The 13,042-nt window shown below is 39.3% G+C and overlaps 1 protein-coding gene across 1 annotated transcript in view; it reads right to left on the bottom strand.

The window, feature by feature from the left end:
- LOC116408410 overlaps positions 1-12,549 on the bottom strand; it is a 28,494-nt gene extending 15,945 nt beyond the window's left edge. The window contains exons 1-2 of the mRNA XM_031895218.1: positions 12,356-12,549; positions 11,712-11,835 (exon numbers count right to left, since the gene is read on the bottom strand). The gene's annotated coding sequence lies outside the window, so the exon portion shown is untranslated. The remainder of the gene's footprint in view (positions 1-11,711; positions 11,836-12,355) is intronic.
- Positions 12,550-13,042: the final 493 nt, after the last annotated feature.

The following is a 13,042-nucleotide window of genomic DNA, read 5'->3' on the forward strand; positions in this document are numbered from 1 at the left end:
TATGTGCTTATTTATAAAGAAAAAAACCTTGAAACACAAACATTCAATTGTGTGAAAAGCTGAAGAATCAACTTGAATCTTGAATTTGAATTTGCTGCGTGAATGTAGCAAAATCCCATCATTTTCAATGAATCTGCCTAATCTTGAATTAGAAGGTACCTGTCTCTGGTATCAGATGGATGACTTAGAGTATCTGGAATTGGCACTGTGATGGAGGGCATATTAGGCAGGGTCAAGCAGACCTTGAAACCTGTTGTAAGGGATACAAGACACTGAGGGGCCCATTCATGAAACCACAATCTTTGGGTGGTTAAAATCACGATTGGAAAAAAATTCAGCATAACCACGACAATTACTGATGTTCAAAAATGTCACAAAAAGTCTTATTGTGGTTGCGCCCTGAAAGTCACAAATTTTTTAGATCCAAACTTTCGACGTGAAATGGGGCGAAAACCTTTCTGCCTTTGAAACCTTCAATGTATGATTTTGGAAGCTTTCCATAGGACCCATTGGCACTCTGCAGATCCAACCTGGCCCAAGGAAAGTCTCCCATAGGGCTCAATGGCACTCTGCAGCTCCAACCCGGCCCAAGGAAAGTCTCCCCTAGGGCTCAATGGCACTCTGCAGCTCCAACCCGGCCCAAGGAAAGCCTCCCATAGGGCTCAATGGCACTCTGCAGCTCCAACCCGGCCCAAGGAAAGTCTCCCATAGGGCTCAATGGCACTCTGCAGCTCCAACCCGGCCCAAGGAAAGTCTCCCATAGGGCTCAATGGCACTCTGCAGCTCCAACCCGGCCCAAGGAAAGTCTCCCATAGGGCTCAATGGCACTCTGCAGCTCCAACCCGGCCCAAGGATAGTCTCCCATAGGGCTCAATGGCACTCTGCAGCTCCAACCTCGGCCCAAGGAAAGTCTCCCATAGGGCTCAATGGCACTCTGCAGCTCCAACCCGGCCCAAGGAAAGTCTCCCATAGGACTCATTGGCACTCTGCAGATCCAACCTGGCCCAACCTGGCAACATTCCACACAAGAATGGTATAGCCATCCACAAAGTAATTCTGGAAAAGCATAGCCTACCATCCCATGCAGTTACCTTAACTACTACTATAACCAGAAGACGACTTCCTCTCCACCTGCAGCACCAAACCTTTGAGGTACCTCCATTATATAGATTATATATTTATAATCTGGACAGGTACTGAACAAGAACTTATTCAGTGACTTTCAATTTGAAATTAAACTAATCCCCCGCTCACATTCACTTTCTAGACACAACCTTTCATATCATATCAGGAAAAATATTATACAAACCACCATTAGTGATGAGGGAGTTTTTTTGCCAGGTATGGATTTTGCAGCGAATTTCCACATTTTGCCATTGACGAACTGTTTTGCAAAAATTGGCAGCAATAAAATTTGTTGCGCGTCAAAAAAATTGGGTGTTGTCGCATCAAAATAGGCATGGTCACATCACAAAAAAATTGTGCATAACAAAAAAAGTTTGCACGGCAAACGAGTTTGTGAATTTTTTGCCATTTCGCGAATTTTTCTGTCGTTTTGCAAATTTGACGCCAAAGCAAAATGGGGCAGATTCAATCATCACTAATTGGGCATGGTCACGTCAATTTGGGCGTTGTCATGTGAAAACTGGTGTGGCCACGTCAAAATAGGAACGGTCGCATCTCAAAAATATTGCACACAACAAAAAAAGTTGCATGACAAACAAGTTCGTGAAATTTTTGCCATTTGGCAAATTTTTCTGTTGTTTCACAAATTTTTTGCCAAAGCAAATCGGGACAGATTCACTCATCACTAACCACCATATATTGAAAGGCAACAGACTAACCATCATATTTAATGTATGACAGCTTTTAGCCTGACCACACCAAACTCCATCATCTACAGCCAGGATTTATGATATAATCATTTACGTTTTGACACTCCTGAAAGGAATCACCACCTCAAAACATTTAAATCAGACTGCATCAACAGGGGCTTCAACCCAAGGATTGTGGATCAATACATTCATATAGTCACTAGCATTCCCACAAGTCAACTTCTACAGAACAAACAAAAACCTGAAATAAATCTGGTTCCTTTAGTGGTCATATACAATCCACATTATTATCACGGGGGGGTAAGTTGGTTGATGAGAACAGGGAAAAAGCTGAAATTTTGAACTCTTATTTCCCATCTGTCTATACATCTGAGGAGGCAGATAATGAAGGCTTCCCTTGTAATATGCCCAGTTCTAGTAATTTAGCTACTGACGCATGGGTCACTCGGGGGGGAAATTCAAAAGAGACTTGAACATGTAAAGGTAAACTAAGGTCCAGGGCCGGATGGGATTCATCCCAGGGTATTAAATGAGCTGAGCGCTGTGATTGCCAAACCTCTTCACTTAATTTGTTGAGGTCTGGCATGGTGCCAAGAGACTGGCAAATTGCTAATGTGGTGCCGTTATTTAAAAAGGGATGCCGTTCTCAGCCTGAAAACTATAGGCCTGTTAGTCTGACATCAGTAGTAGGGAAGCTTTTGGAAGGGGTAATAAGGGATAGGGTACTTGAATACATTGCAAATCCCAATACTATACGTTTGTGCTGCCTTGCTGCAAATGGATTGTCAGCTTTAGAGAGAAATCTTTGCATGCAACAGAACAGACACATAGGGGCAGATTCACTAAAGTGTGATAAAGCGTGCGCTATTTATAGCGTGCGGTAAAAATGTTATTGCGTCTTAATTTTCGCAACTTTTCGCACGATTCACTATAAGTATACTTGCACGATATTTCATGCGATATTTTTGTTGTGATAAATAACGTGCGCGGTATTTTCCGCATGTACGCTAATTATCGCAAGCGCTAATTGTCGCAACATTACACACGCGACAATCGGCAGCATAAAACTGGCAACATTTTGCCCTGATAGAGCACAGAGTGCTAGAGAGGTGCTGTATAAATGTTTATTTGCAAAAAAAAAACCCCAAAGACCAATAAAAATCTAACTAAGAAAAAAAAAGAAGTGTTAGAGATAATAAAATGGGGGGGGCATTTAAGAATATTTAGCCAAATACTTAGGGGTCCATTTGCTAAAGTGGCTTAAATTAAGTGGGAGATTTTAGACACAGAATAAATGGCAAATATGTAATGGGCACTTTATTAAACGGGGACAAATATAATATTGCAATTATTCTGGCAACAAAACATTGGATTGGCAGTTATCCCACTCGCCAGAAAATACGCTACGTACTAATTAGCGCAAGTTTTACTATTCAGCTAAATGGGCTAAAGGCAAAATTGTTGGCAGAATATTTGCAAAAATTTAACCCATATAGCGTATTCATTACAAAATCGCTACAAAATGTCCACCAGTCGCGAGATTACAAAGTCGCAACAAAGAAATCGCCAAAATATACCTAGTAATGTATTTTGTGCGACTAAATATTTACCGCTATAGTACTGTATATTATCCGACTAAATACTCACCGCTATAGTACTGTATATTATCCGACTAAATATTCACCGCTATAGTACTGTATATTATCCGACTAAATACTCACCGCTATAGTACTGTATATTATCCGACTAAATATTCACCGCTATAGTACTGTATATTATCCGACTAAATATTCACCGCTATAGTACTGTATATTATCCGACTAAATACTCACCGCTATAGTACTGTATATTATCCGACTAAATAGTCACCGCTATAGTACTGTATATTATCCGACTAAATATTCACCGCTATAGTACTGTATATTAGTAGGGAAATTCCATACATGCTAAGACTTTAGTAAAATTGAGTAAAAAGACACAGACTGAATAAATAACACTGTAAGTCCATATTTTATTGCCAAAAACTCATTTACTGTACTTTTCTATAATTTTTCGCCTGCCTGTAGTAGGAGTTAATTTTTGCATAGACCAATGCGATATTTAGTGCGCCTAAGTGTTTGTGAATCATGCAATTGTATTCTTTTCAGCGCAAAAATTAACGCATGTGCTAAAACTAGCGAAAAATAACGCATGCGAAAATGGCGACTTAACGCACGCGATAATACTATGGTGAATCGCGCGCTAATTATCGCGACTAATTTAACGCAAAAAAGCGTGCAATAAATTTTATCACACTTTAGTGAATTGGCCCCATAGTCTCTTTGTTCTGTCCTGATTGGTGGGCAGATCTTTATTTATATTCATGTTATACAAATCATGTTAATGTTATACATAAGGTGGTTCCACTACATGACCAATCAGGATTAAGCACGTTTTAATTACATCAGTATCACACAATGGTTTGTTCTAAATTGAAAAAAGATGTTTACCCTAATTATTGTGCCTTGAAGAGTAAGTCAGTAGTTTGTTTAAACAGAGATCTTTGCTTCACCAAAATGACATTTTTGTGGTCCTTGATAGATCAGCTCATATTGATTTTCTAGATACACACTTTTACCCTTTATTGTCATTAGTTTTTCTGTTTAATTTAAGAGCTTATGTGCCGGTTGATGAATATACATATCCTTATGTTGGTATAACCTTATCAGTGCCAATATGGTTTCATGCATAACCGATCTTGCCAGACTAATATAATTACTTTTTATGAGGAGGTATCAAACCAATGTCAAAACTAATGTAAAAGCCGCCAGACATTCAGAAATTGAATATTTTTTCATGCACGTGACATTTTTTTTCTTACACCCAACATTTCACGTGTTTTGCTAATTTTTCGGCAAAACGAAACAGGACAGATTCACTCATCACTAATTATTAGATTTTGGTTGGTTGTAAGCACACAAACCAATAGCATTTGTTGATTTGTTGACTTATTCTTTGCAGATACGCTCCTTACTGAAAATATGGCAGTTCCATTACAAGGACACATTAATAAAAGCTTTTAATGAACATGGGGAGTTGGTGTCCCCTTTTTGGATCACCAATTTCTATAGCAGGTCCAAGGAGTATATAAGTGAGACCCAAGTTGGATGGTACATACCCTGGGCTCCATTGGATCAGAAACTAAACATCAGTCTGGAGAAGATAAAGTGGAAAACAAAACACAACAAGGTAGAACCATGTTTCTTCATCTCTTGGTTTTGATTGAAAATGTACCAGTAAAAAATGAAGGAGTCATTTAGGGCTACAGTTGAGCTAGAATGGGTGCAGATGTGGCGCATATTGATGCCATTTTCTAAAGGGGCAGTTGGAGCCCACCAATAAAATTTTGCCCAGGACCTTTTATTATAAGGTTGCTGAATCCTTATATCTGCCTTATTCTAGAATCCATGGGTATCCAACAGCCGTCATTTTTTGAAGTTGAGAGTTAAGACCATGGAAATGAATGCTGAATAAATGGAGCTTAATCAACATCACCCCTTATTTTATATATATATATATATATATATAAAACAGTCCACACGACAGCACCACACTCCAAAAATCTGCTGCTCTGCAGCTGCCCCTGTGCACGGGATATCACATAAATATCAAAATAAAACAGCCAGCACCAAGGGTCTTTGTGTTTCAAAAAATCTCTTGTGTATTATAATTGCATGTACAACCGACGTTGCGGTCCCTTTTGGGACCTTGAAAAAGGTCCCAAAATGGACCGAAACGTCGGTTGTTTTTGAAACACAAAGATACTTGGTGCTGGCTGTTTTATTTTGATATATATATATATATTTTTTTTTTTTACTTTAGATCCCAAGAGCTCAATGTTCAGACAAATGTCTCCCCGGCTTCAGGAAGGCCCCAAGGCCCAGAGCCCAGTCCTGCTGTTATGACTGCGTCCAGTGTTCCGAGGGTGAGATCTCCACTATAACTGGTATGAATGCATGTAAAACTTACGTAGCCAATTAGAATAAGAAAATGCAACCTTTGACGTGGTGGTTGGGGAAGGAAGAAAGGGGAAAGTTAAAAAGAGAAGCTATAGGGACCCAGCAAAAATATGATTTCCATTATGCACCCAAAAGCATAACCAGCGTTACTAGTCAGATAGTGACATTTTGTTTCAAGGTTCAGCATTGTAATTTCCAATGCTGTAATAACCTTTATATATATTTTTGTTTGTTTTTAAATAACTATTTGGCCACTATTTTGGCAATTTATAAATGTCTTTTGAGCACTCCTTTGCTGTTTACTTAATGGTTCTTTTTACAGACAGTGAAAACTGCATCAGATGCTCCGACATGGAGTGGCCCAATGAGAAAAGGAATAAGTGCACTAAAAAAATGGAAGACTTTCTCTCATATACAAATGATGTGATGACTGTCATTTTTTCATCAATTTCCGTTCTCCTTTTTGTCATAACTCTGATGATATTAGGAGTGTTTATTACAAACTGGGACACCCCCATAGTGAGAGCCAACAACCGGAGCCTGAGCTTCCTCCTCCTTGTCTCCATCAAGCTGAGCTTCCTCAGTGTGTTTCTGTTCCTCGGTCGCCCTGTGGATATAACCTGCATGCTGCGCATCATCACTTTTGGAATCACCTTCTCCATAGCTGTCTCTTCTCTCCTGGCCAAGACTATCATGGTTTGTGTTGCTTTCAAAGCCACCAAGCCAGGGAGCTCATGGAGAAAATGGCTGGGAGTCAAACTGTCCAATTCTGTAGTCTTGTTCTGCTCATCCATTCAAATAATCATCTGCATGACTTGGTTGGCCATTTCTCCTCCCTTTCAGGAACTGGACATTCACACTTCCCCTGGAACCATCATCATTCAGTGCAATGAGGGCTCAGCTATTGGCTTTTACTCAGTTATTGGGTATATGGGGCTTCTGGCAGCTGTTAGTTTTGTTTTAGCATTTTTAGCTCGGAGCTTACCGGACAGTTTTAATGAGGCCAAGTACATCACTTTCAGCATGCTGCTCTTCTGCAGTGTTTGGATCACAATGATCCCGGCCTATCTGAGCACCAAAGGCAAAAACACTGTGTGTGTGGAGATATTTGCCATACTCACCTCAAGCGCGGGCCTTTTAGCCTCTATATTTCTGCCCAAATGTTATGTAATTATGTTTAGGCCTGAAATGAACCATAAATCTGGTATACTTGGGGGAAACAACTGATAATTCAAATATCATTGGTTCAGAGAACTGCTTGTTTGACTTACCCTTTATGTTACTCTACTAGGAAGTAATATGTTCCTGGGCGCAAAAAGATATGTTTTTGGACTTTGATCATTTTTAATGAATGTGTTCTTTAACTGATATCTGTTGACAAAGCTGATTATTTCATGGTGCAAATTATTAGAATCTAAAGGAGCCCAGTTGGAAATTTCCAAGAATTATATTAAGATAGTGATTTCAGTGATTGAAATTATTATATATAGGTTCATTTAAAAAGAGACCCCCTCGATATCTTATGGAGTTGCCCAGCGCTACTTTCCTTACAGGGAAAACTGGAACATTATATAAAAGGAAATTGGGACAGTTGTCCATAACACCAACCCTACTGTTATTGGGATTGACTCCCCCAAGCATCTGCTAATAATTCCTCACTATCATTTTTCATGCAACTAATCGCTTGTAGATGAAAATCAACTAAGATCCTTAATGTCCAATATGTTGTCAATGAATTGGAATTTCACTATAAATATAAAAAACTGCATATACAATTACTGAATCCACTTCTATTTTCTATAGATGATGGGAAAAATGGACAATGCTCAGACAGACACTTCTTATCAAAATTTTGCTAGAGGGCAAATAAAAATCTAAAGCGCATACCAAGAACCCCCTGTTTCACCACCCCAATATTCTTAGTTATGTCGTATTACAAAAACATTTGTTATTCTCAATAACCAAAGCAGCAGATTTCTGACAAGATTTGTAACATTAAAAGAGTTCCATGACCATATACCCTAATATTTGTGCTGCTCATATAGAGACTCTGGGCAAAGAGGTTAAGTGTGTGGATTCATTTGCCACTCGCACAGAGCTTGCCCTGAAGCTCTACACACATAATATCTGTCAGAGTTGGACTGATTGGGAAGAGAAGATGGCTATGGAAATTGAGGAGATTAGAAAAGAGCTCCATAAATGCCTGCTCCCAGCCCAAGGGTCAGATTCCCATCAATCCAAAAACTAGCCTTTACTGGTTGCTAAACCACCCAACCCCTTTTCTTCCCAACTCCAGCCTGCCCCATTACCTGAGAGGCAGCGTTCCAAGTACTCACTTTCCAAATCTATTTCTTTTGCTCCAAAGACTTTTTAACAATCATCGGTCCCTTTTGATTAAAAGGAGTGGGTGGAAGTTAGCATAAGAAAGAAAAGCCTGATAATCAGCCACTTAAAACACCCAAAACTAATCCCATCAGTGCAAACTGACTTATTAAACAAATGTAATCTCTCGAATAGGCAAAAATCTTGAGGGGGGTGTAATGGAGGAACAGAATGAGCTGCAAAGAATCTCAAGGGAGGAGGAGAGAGGGGGAAATAGGCTGATTAGGATAATATTCCATTGGAAACTGATACATAGCCTTCTGGTCAAACTCTTGGTGAAGAATCTGATAGTGGAATAGAGGGTGATTCTGAGAGCAAGGGCAATGTAAGGGCAAAAATGGATACAGGAAAGCCTTCAGAAGTGCAGGGTGGGAACCAGGTAATGAAAAGTAGTGGGGGAGGTGATCTACTTGGTGACACTGATGAAATTATGTCTATTGGAGATGATGAGCCTATGCCTTCAGTGTAAAAATCATGGGACCTGGAAGGAGATACCAGTCAGGAGGACAAGAAAAAGATGAAGAGGAGAAAGAAAAGATCTGAAATTAAACTTTACAATGTTTTTTTCTCCACTCAAGATCATGTCCACCAACGTGTCCACTATGTATCCACCCTATGCCATGTTTGAGTTGTACCAGAACACTGAACACTCCTTGGGGGAAACCAGATTGAGATCTTCTGTGGATCTTGGGAGAGCATTCCAGAGTGATGTTATAGTCCCCATTTCTCTTAATTGCACCAGAACCAAGTTCTTATTGGGGGTTTCCTCAGTTCTGACTGGTGGACTGAGCGATGAGTCCTTGGAGGGAGAGGCAGTGAGGAGTTTCTTTGTGGCACTTCTTTAGCTTGAGTTGACAATGACTATATATTTTTTTTCCCTTTATGTCACAGTGATGCACGGAGGCTAAGGAGTCGTTCTGTACCTTCCTCAGCACCTTCTTCTTTTCTATATATTACAATTTTTCAACAAAAAACAAAACAGTTTTTAGGTTTTTAACCTTTAATGGGGAATTTTACATCTGTAATCCAACAACTGTGGCCAAAGTCAATCTACAAATATGTATTTTAACATGATGAAATATTTTTGAAATTTAGTATTAATTATTATAATATCATACAATACAATTCTGTTATTCAATACAGTATATTTCTATAGTATAGTAAATGAAGTATGAAAAAAAAACAAAAATAAAAACATTGCATGATTATTGAACAGATACAGATGGTGTTAATTGGTCTTTATTGGCTTCTTTATTATTCCCCAGTAAATATTGCTTTGTGTTCATCTCTGGCTTTAATAAGATAATGTAACATTTGGGTAGGAATATACAGAAGAGAAGGCCACAGGATGAAGAGATGATGGCAAATATTTCCACTGCCACCATGTATTTGCCTTTGGTGCTCAGATAGGCCGGGATCATTGTGATCCAAACACTGCAGAAGAGCAGCATGCTGAAAGTGATGTACTTGGCCTCATTAAAACTGTCCGGTAAGCTCCGAGCCAAGAAAGCTACAATGAAGCTCACAGATGCCAACAGTCCCATGTAGGAGAGGACAATATAGAAGCCAATGGCTGAGCCCTCATTGCATTGAATGATGATTTTTCCAGGTTCAGAATGTGTGTTGTGCTCCACATAAGGGGGTGCAATGACCAACCAGATAACACTAATCAGAAACTGAATTAATGAGCAAATAAAAACAAGCCCATTTTCCAGTTTTACCCCAACCCATTTTCTCCAGGGACTCCCTGGCTTGGTGGCTTTGAATGTAATGGAAACCATGAGAGTCTTGGCCAGGACACAAGACACAGCTATGGAGAAGGTGATCCCAAAGGAGGTTTGCCGGAGCATGCAGGTTATATCCACAGGGCGACCGAGGAACAGAAACACAGAGAGGAAGCTCAGCTTGATGGAGACAAGGAGAATAAAGCTCAGAGTGTGATTATTGGCTCTCACTACTGGGGTGTCTCGGAATGAAATAAAGATTCCCAGTATAACTGCTGCTATTATAAGAAACACCAGAGAGAGGAGAATAAAAGCCACAGTTAGGGAATCGTCTCTGTATGAAAGGAATTCATTTTGTTTCTGGATACAATGGGTTTTCTCCTGGTTTGGCCATTCATACTCCCCACATTTTAAACAATTTTCCGCATCTGCCAGAAAATAAACCTCATCTAAATAAGAACTTCACTATTCTAGTATCCCCATAGGTTTTTATAACATTTTCTTTCACAATTTTTCATCATGGTACTAAAGGTGCCCCAGCCCTATACACCAACACCCCAAAATCAAAGTGTATGTAACACTTATGATGTAATGGTGTAAGTTAGAGAAGATCCAGAACATGTGATATATGGGATTCTGTTGTCATTTTTATGGTATAGTTTTATTACTGTATTACACTGCTCACATTACAAATAATTGATTCTACCATTAAAAATGTTATTCTTGAACCAACAAATGTATTTGTAGCTGTAATATCGGTGTGTAGGTGCCATCTCAGTGCATTGTTCTCTAGCAAACATCATTTTTACCAGTGCAGGGCAACTATATATTACATTGCAATTACTTTTATACACTTTTGTTTTTTGGTGTTACTGTTCCTTTAAGTCTTGCATCAGAATTCCAGTTTAGAGAATAGCATAGTACAGGTATCGGACCCCTTATCCGGAAACCCGTTATCCAGAAAGCTCCGAATTACGGAATGCCCGTCTCCCATAGACTCCATTTTAATCAAATAATTCAGAATTTTAAACTGATTTCCTTTTTCTAAATAGAAATAAAACAGTACCTGTACTTGATCCCAACTAACATATAATTACCCCTTATTGGGGGCAGAACAGCCCTATTGGGTTTATTTAATGGTTAAATGATTCCCTTTTCTCAGTAATAATAAAACAGTACCTGTACTTGATCCCAACTAAGATATAATTACCCCTTATTGGGGCAGAACAGCCCTATTGGGTTTATTTAATGGTTAAATGATTCCCTTTTCTCTGTAATAATAAAACAGTACCTGTACTTGATCCCAACTAAGATATAATTACCCCTTATTGGGGCAGAACAGCCCTATTGGGTTTATTTAATGGTTAAATGATTCCCTTTTCTCTGTAATAATAAAACAGTACCTGTACTTGATCCCAACTAAGATATAATTACCCCTTATTGGGGGCAGAACAGCCCTATTGGGTTTATTTAATGGTTAAATGATTCCCTTTTCTCTGTAATAATAAAACAGTACCTGTACTTGATCCCAACTAAGATATAATTAATCCTTATTGGATGCAAAACAATCCTATTGGGTTTAATTAATGTTTTATTGATTTTTTAGTAGACTTAAGGTATTGAGATCCAAATTACAGAAAGACCCCTTATCCGGAATACCCTTGGTCCCGAGCATTCTGGATAATGGGTCCTATACCTGTATAATAATTTACTAACCAAAAATTACATTAGTTATACTGCATTATTGGCAGCTTCAGTTATTATTAACTTACCAGTCACATTGGAGATTTCCCCCTCGGAGCATCTGGCACAGTCATAACAGCAGGGCGGCGCTCTTTCCCTTAGAAGTTTCCTGGAGCCAGGGGGGCAGTTGGGAGAACACTGGGACTTTAGAGTCTACAAATCAGATTAGTAAAAGTGAAGTTTGGGAATGGGAAAAACTATTCAGCGAGTGGGGGAAGGGAATTAACAGGAGCCTGGTTGTACTCACATCAATTTAGTAATACCTGTATATAGATGCTATAGTGTCACCCCCAGCTGCCAGATACTGTGTGATGTTCTGTAGCATTAAAGGACTTGGGAAGCATCAACTGCCCCATATTTACAGTGTTGGTGAGAAGAATGTACAAGGGGTCATTTACTAATGTTCAAATGTGCAGTAAATGGAAGTGTGGCTCTTTGCTACCCCGTGCCCCTCTGCATCTTTAAAGGGGTTGTAAACCCAACCAAAATGCTGCTCCACTGCGCCCCCTGGTTTTGCTATAGAAGTTGTCAGAAAACATAATTATGGTTGCAAGGAAATTCCCCAGCGAGAATTCTACTGATAAAAACTTCATTAGAAATGCACAAGACTTGACCAATGAGATAATGTCATATTTGTTTTCTATATGAGAAACAAGAAGTTTTCTCTCCCTACCTGGTTGTGGGTGTCTTTTTTCCATACTATCTTTTCGGTATTGATTTCAAGAGAGCTTCCAGATTCTGACCAATAATATGTCCCAACTTCCGTCTCATTGAAACCAACGTCCAGTTGACTATACAAGCTGAAAATGACGTAATTCTCCTGAGCCTCCATAAGCTCATTAAAATGAACATTTCTCAGATATTTGTGGAACTGCAAAACAAAATTAAACATAAGATAAGACTTCTATTCCCCACGTGAGTTCCTATAGGCAAGGCTTTGGCTGCTAAAGTCTGAGACTTTTTTCAACATGGATTAGCAGCAAATTTCCGTATTTCGGCATTGGTGAATTGTCTCGCAAAACTTCAGCAAAAATTAGCAGCGGAATATTTTGCAGCGTGTCAAAAAAATTTTGCGGTCGCGTCAAAATACGTGGTTGTGTCAAATCTGGTGCGGATGCATCTAAATAGGCGTGGTAGCGTCAAAAAAACTCATGCATGTCTGAATAGTCGTGTGTCAACCACATCTCAATGATTTTTTGTAGCGATGAGTGAATCTGTCCTGTTTCGCTTAGCCGGAAAATTCGCGAATCTTTCAAAAGATTCTCGAAATGGCAAAAATGTCCCGTGGCAAATTTTTCCGTGGCGAATTGTTCCATCTGTTTCGAGAAACAATCCGCCAATGGCGAAATGCAGAAATTCG

This window comes from Xenopus tropicalis, chromosome 1, assembly GCF_000004195.4.
Source record: "Xenopus tropicalis strain Nigerian chromosome 1, UCB_Xtro_10.0, whole genome shotgun sequence".
Classification (NCBI taxonomy): domain Eukaryota; kingdom Metazoa; phylum Chordata; class Amphibia; order Anura; family Pipidae; genus Xenopus; species Xenopus tropicalis.